Raw genomic sequence first — 6,829 nt, 5'->3', positions numbered from 1 at the left:
GTAACAATAGGGTACTCCGCCACTCTTGGTACATCTATAATGCCACCTTAGGATGTAAGTCTCAGGAAAAATTGCAGAAAAATTATAGGACAGAAAGAATATAAGAGACAGAGGGCCCAGATGTTTGCAATAAGATAGTATTTTCTGTGCAAGACAGGGGAAGCTATTTTCAGTTAAATAATGACCAAATCTGTTAGTTAGTGTCCTCAAAGATACAAAGGAACAAAACTAAGAAAAATTTGAGAGTTATGTAAGGTGGCAAAAAAAAAAAAATAGATAACTGTGTTTTCTCTACAACTAGGGAATATTTTTCTTTGTAAATTACTTGATATGTTTCACACAATAAACTTGACCGGTATAAATTACATAAAGTGCATTTATTTTAGAAAAATAGAGAAATCTTCTTTAAGTATCTCCTTTGGCTTTGCTGAGATTTCAAGGAGAAAGCACAAGCGAAAAAGAAAATGAATCGTACTTGTCATTCCCATTTCACTTACTCTTACAAAAGTACTAGACACTTCAAATTACAGTAAAAGAAAACTACTTGAATTCCTAAGAGGACTGCCTATGAATCCTTGATAATTACTTTACCGAAGACCATTCATATTGTGATAAAGTAGCATGCCAGACAGACAACAATTCACAGGTAATGCTCTAGTTTATATAACATTTTATTAATATATAAACACATTTATTTATTTTCTGATGAATATGGCTGATTTCCAATTAAAATGCTAGTGTTCAGTAGCTGTGACAGATTGCACAGGCCCTTTTTAAATATTTACTGTGTGGTCTTTTGCAGAAAGAACTGTGCTTATACCTTCTCTGTGTTCTTAATTGCCATCAAAATATAATCAGAACAGTGCATGTTGAGGTGACAGGGCAGATGTGGTGCAGTGTTAATTCAGAGGTGATCAGGGATGCTGCAAGCATAATGCTAGCAGAGCTGTATGTCTCTGATCAACAAAGAAATGATGAAAAAAGAGATGCAGCCAAGAAGAAACCATTTAAAACACACAACTTATCAAACAAGGCTTTTATAAGTTGGATAAGAGTGTTTTCCACCATTTATGTGGATACACACACACACACACACACACACACACACACACACACACACACTGAGAGGTGGGATGTTATTTCTAAGTCACAGGTGAAGAAAATTTTAAAAAAAATGTATCACAGAAAACTAATGAAGAATGATTCTCAGGAGAAGAAAGAGGAAGAAGATACATTACTAAAAGATGGGAACCTGGATGAAACAAATATATATAATTAGTAATGACTCAAGCCTTCCAGAACTGGCATGTATAAAGATTTCTGCATTAATAAGATGAGAGTGAAGGTGTTTGGCTGGGTTTACAGGTTACATAGGCAAGGAAGGTTTTTGGTGTTGAGATATGGCAAAATCTTGTCAGAAAATTTGTGTCAGTGTTACAATGGAGTATTCTTGACCACTGAGAGTAGTGTGGCAGAATAGGGAACACTAAACCTAACTTGAAAGGGCAAACAGGCTGTAGGAGGCCATGAGCTGAGTTATGATTTTTGGGAACTAGTGGAGCTGTCCCTAGATAGAAGGGTTGAAATCCTAATCAATGAGAAATCTGATGTGAATGCCCTGCTCAACAACCAGCACATAGTGATCTCAGTAGAAAAAATGTCCAAAATATTGACAGCATGATCCATGATCACCAGGTGTTTAAGGGATCACTTCTTTGAAAAAGAGGACTATAATGTTACTACTCCTACACTGGTGCAGCAGACAAAGGTAGAAGATGGGGCCACATTCTTTAAGCTTGACCTAGTCCTCACAGTTGTACCTGGAGATATATCTTCCAGGCCTGGGAGTTAGTTGTTTGTTTGTTTGTTTTCTATTGCCTAGTCATACAGGACCTAACAGTCTGGAACACAAAGACACCTGGCTGAATTCACTCATGTAGAAACCAAGTGTCCTTTCCTGACCTTTAAGGACCTCCTGAATCATTTAGAGGACCTAGTATGTGATGTGATAGACAGACTCTTGAAGTCACCTGAGGTAAGCATAGTGTATGACCTCATCCCTGACTTGATGAAAGCTCCCAAACAGCATTTCTTACTCATGAACTATTCTGAGATATCTAGTGAGAAAAGGAAAATGATGTAAAGAAATAAGTCAGAATCTTCTATGAAGTTGAAGATAATATTCCCAAAGCTCCAGAGAAACTTATGATAGACACTAATAATGAGCCAATAATTCTGTGTTGATTTCCTGTGGAGATTAAATCCTATGTGCAGTGATGTCCTGAGGCTCCTCAAATTACTGAATCTGTTGACATTTTGATGCCCAATATTGGTGAGATGGTGGGAGGCTCGATGTACTTTGAAGAAAGAAGAAATTCTAGAAGACTATAAAAGGGAAGGATTAATTCCTTAATTAATTACTACTGGTATACAGATTAGAGAAAATATAGTACATATCCTCATGGATGCTATGGATTGGGTCTGAAATAGTTCCTAAGTTTGATTCTCAACAGGTGTCACATCAGCGTTGTAGGCCATAACCACATGCCCCTGAAGCATTAAGGAAGGAAACATGTTAATGAAAACTTAAAAGTGCCTCTACAAGAAAACAAACTTCCAAATCATCCCTTGACTTCCTGTTGTGAGTAGTAGCTTTTTCCTGTCTATATGTTTTTTTTTCTTCCCATTATCATAAAAAACAATAGATGTTTTTTGAACATCAAGAGACAATTATGAACCTTTAACAAAAATAGTCATTATAAAAACTTAAGGAAATACATAGGATGTCACCCTTAAGTTACAGAGATTTTTTTTATCGTACTGCAGATTACTGTCATTGTATTAAATAAAACATGAATGATTACACAGTTTTTAACTATGGCCTGTCATTCCAGCAACTTCATCCTTTTGTCTTTTTAAATGGGATTATTTAATTTATTATATACATCATTACAGCAAGCATCTAAAAAAATTGGCCATTTGACATAAAAATTACAGTATTATAGTGCAACAGTCATAAATACTAGATTTGTTCTTTACAGTCATTAATCTTTTCTAAATTCATATAGTTTGTATAATTCTTAGGGGTATGAATTGATATGAAAAAATTAATGAAAGGGAACTGAGTTAAATTTTTCAATGAGCATGATTTCAAAGTGGGCTAGTTAAATGATTGCAACTCCCTTAGCTTTTAGTTTAAGAGTAGTGGACAGATGGCACTTTCCTCTTCTGATGTAATTCCTGAGTGACAAAAAGGAAAAACATTTCTAAAAGTCTTTGCATCACGGTCACTAAGTCATCACTGGTTCATCCTTTGATATCATCTGTGCTGCCTTGCAGACTCAAAGCAGTTCTCCTGAATGGCTGTAGTACACAGTTGACTAGGTTCTTCCCCCAATGCTTGTGAAGTTCTCTAGTTGGCTGTATTTCCACTAATCAATAAATAAACACTTTTAAAAAGCAAAATCATACCCTATTTTACATCATCACTTATTCTTTTTCTTAACTTAAACTACAGTGTCTTTGAGTTTTCCATAATATATGCTTAAATATATTATCCCTCTGTCAGTTGTAGGGTTGGTGATGATGCTTTCCTAGTCTGTAGGCTGTCATTTTGTTCTTTTGACTGTATCCTTTGCTTTACAGAAGCTTTTTCAGTTTCCGGAGGTCCCATTTACTGATTGTTGATTTTAAATCCTGAGCTGTTGGTATCTGTCCAGAAAGTTTTCTCCTGTGCCAATGAGATCAAGGCCCTTCCCCACTTTTTCTTCAAAAAAATTTAGTGTGTCTGGTTTTATGTTTTGGTCTTTGATCCACTTGGACTGTACGTTTGTGCAGGGATATAAGTACAGGTCTATTTGCATTTCTCTAAATGTAGACATCCAGTTAGGTCAGCATCATTTATTGAAGATGCTGTCTTTTTTCCATTGTACATCACTCCTGGGCATATATCCCAAAGATGCTCAAACATAAAAGGACATTTACTCAACTATGTCATAGCAGCTTTATTTGTAATACCCAGAATCCAGAAACAACCTAGATGTCCCTCAAATGAAGAATAAATACAGAAATTATGGTACATTTTTACAATGGAATACTACTCAGCAATTAAAAACAAGGAAATAATGAAATTTGCAGGCAAATGAATGGAATTAGAAAAATGATCCTGAGTGAGGTAAGAGGAGAAGAGATAGACTCTGACATGAAATTGGTTGCCTGTTCCTTGATCACTTCTCCCTGGTGGGTCAACCTAGGCAGCTCAAGAGGAAGAGGATCAAGCAGTCCTGATGACCCCTGATAAGTCTAGGGTCAGAGAGTAGGGGAGGAGGACTTCCCCTATCAGTGGACTAGGGAAGAGGAATAGGGGAAGAAGAGGGAGGTTGTGGGGGGGGACTGGGAGGAGATGAGGGTGGGGGCTACAACTGGGATATAAAGTGAATTAATTTTAATAATAAAATAATAATAATTTACAATAATCAAAAACTAAATTCTAATTTTAGTAACAAATAGGATTTGCATCATTTAATATACTTTAAAACCAAAGCCTTGCATCAATTTATATTTACTTTAGCTTTCTAGATCTTAAAGATTTCATAAAACAAAAAGTTAGAATCATCAAGTTTGTGCTACCATTCAACCTATAAATAGAGAATAGTTTGTTGGGAGATACTTAATGTACACGATATACAGGTGGATCCCTTTGGTGCTTTGTGTGAACATTATATAAATGAGAAGAACAATAGCTATCTTATCACTGTGACACATGTCTAAAGATTTGCTCATAAGTTTATGTATCTAGACATTTTCTATTGATCTTCATTTTCATGCAAAAACAATGATTGTTTATGGAGTGAATAGAAACATGGCAGAACATGTATACATTGCATTATGATGAAATTAGAGCAGCTAGCATATACTCATCCAAAATTTAGCAGTTTTTAAGACAGCATTCAAATTGTTTTTGCTAAATATTTAGAAATGTTTAATATAGTAAACCCTGCCATAATCATCTTGTTTTGAAATACAGAACCAGAACTAGTTTCTCCTACTTAAATATAAGTTTATATGTATTGTGAAGCCTCTCTTGATACCTGTCTTTCCACTCCTCTTCTAGTACCTGTTAGAAATATTCTACTTTGTGAGTGTGATGGTGCATGTCTATAATCCCAGCACTAGAGAGGCAAAGACAAGTGTATCCCTGTGAGTTTGGGGTCAGCTTTGTCTACAAAGAGTGCAGAACAGTGAAGAATACAAAGAACAACCATGTCTCAAAAAACAAAACAAAACAAAATTTAAAAAAAGGAAGTAATATTGTACTTTTTATTTTCATGAGATCAGGCATTTTAGAGTCTACATGTAAAAGAAATTATGTGGTGTTATCTTTCTGTATTTGGCTTATCTCAAGTTAACAAATAAGTATAGACATGGGAAAGGCAGAACAAAAGACAATTTCTTAAAATGGATCATGGAAAAATGTGGTATTCATATGTAACAGATTGTAAGTTGCTATCATAGTTTATCCTACTTTCAACTTGATTATGATATTTCCATTGTATTAGTAAGGCATACATTTGGTGTGTCTGTAAAATATTTCCAGAAAATACTCAGTTGAGATGACACTTCCTGGGTATGAATGGCACCATACCATACATTTGGGTCCTGAACTTAGTCAAAGGAATAAAAAAATAAAAAGTCACCTTACTACCAGTGTTTTCTTTTCTCTGCTTTCTGATATACTCAAATGTGAGTATTTCTCACCATAGCTACGAACCACTTCTAATATCATGAATCTTAATCCCAGCTGTCATATAATTTTACTATACCCTTCTGATTGTGAAGTAATATAGATTCTTCTTCCCTTAAGTGGTGTTTTGTCAGATATTTGGTCTCATCTATGTGAAAAGTAACTAGTACAGGAGAACTCAATTTATTCTGTATAAAGAAATCATTTTATAATAAATCAAAGGGGAGGCAAATTATAAAAAGAATGACTTTATTAACTTGTGACAATGTAACTGAAACAATATTACACTATCTTGAGTTAAATAAGCTAATAGAATTTTGAGAGCAAAATGATTTTATATTAATGTGAATAAAATATGAGATTATCTTGTGCACATTCCTATTAATATTGATTACATTGTAATAAAAAAGTAACATTTATTTTTAATTGTTACAATTACTTTCTATCAACTTCACAACCAGGATAGCTGTCTGCAGTTTTAATGCAAGATGTGATATTTTTCAATCATTATATTGTCATTGTATTAATTATAATGTAACATTTACTGAACATTAGGTTGTAGTGCCTGAGTAAGATCCTAGATGCCTCTTATCAGAGGCTTCAGAGTTATCTCAATAGAGACTTTCTTATTATGTTTGCCAACTAGAGAAAGTTACAAAATATATACATAGTTTAATGGATTATAATATAATTACAAAATATTTAATTGTGAAATTACAGATTATAGTCATTTAAATATATAAAATGAGACTTAATCCTTAATTGTTTATGTGCTACATTATTAATAGGTAAAATAAAGAGTTTAAGTGAGATATATTGCATTACAGTAGTATGGACCAAATTATATACTGTTTGTGAAAATTAATTAAAACCTGGTATAAACACTATTTGCCTAAAACTTTGGGAAGTATATTATGGTAAAGTTAAGATTTTCTTGCAAAACAACATTAAATTTTTGAACTTAGTAATCTTCTTTGAAAGAGATATGAGAAATTACACTCATGAACTCATTTTGATATATATAGTAAGTAAAAGTAGATTGGGAATAAAATTTTGAACTCTAATGGCAAATAAAAAATGAATGAT

At 33.7% G+C, this 6,829-nt stretch overlaps 1 pseudogene; it reads left to right on the top strand.

Moving 5' to 3' along the window:
* Nucleotides 1–904: 904 nt before the first annotated feature.
* On the top strand, nt 905–2,562 carry LOC129669852 (asparagine--tRNA ligase, cytoplasmic-like; annotated as a pseudogene).
* Nucleotides 2,563–6,829: the final 4,267 nt, after the last annotated feature.

Source organism: Psammomys obesus, unplaced genomic scaffold (assembly GCF_907164565.1).
Source record: "Psammomys obesus unplaced genomic scaffold, mPsaObe1.curated_primary_1811, whole genome shotgun sequence".
Taxonomy (NCBI): Eukaryota; Metazoa; Chordata; class Mammalia; order Rodentia; family Muridae; genus Psammomys; species Psammomys obesus.
This window is presented reverse-complemented; position numbering and strand designations above follow the sequence as displayed.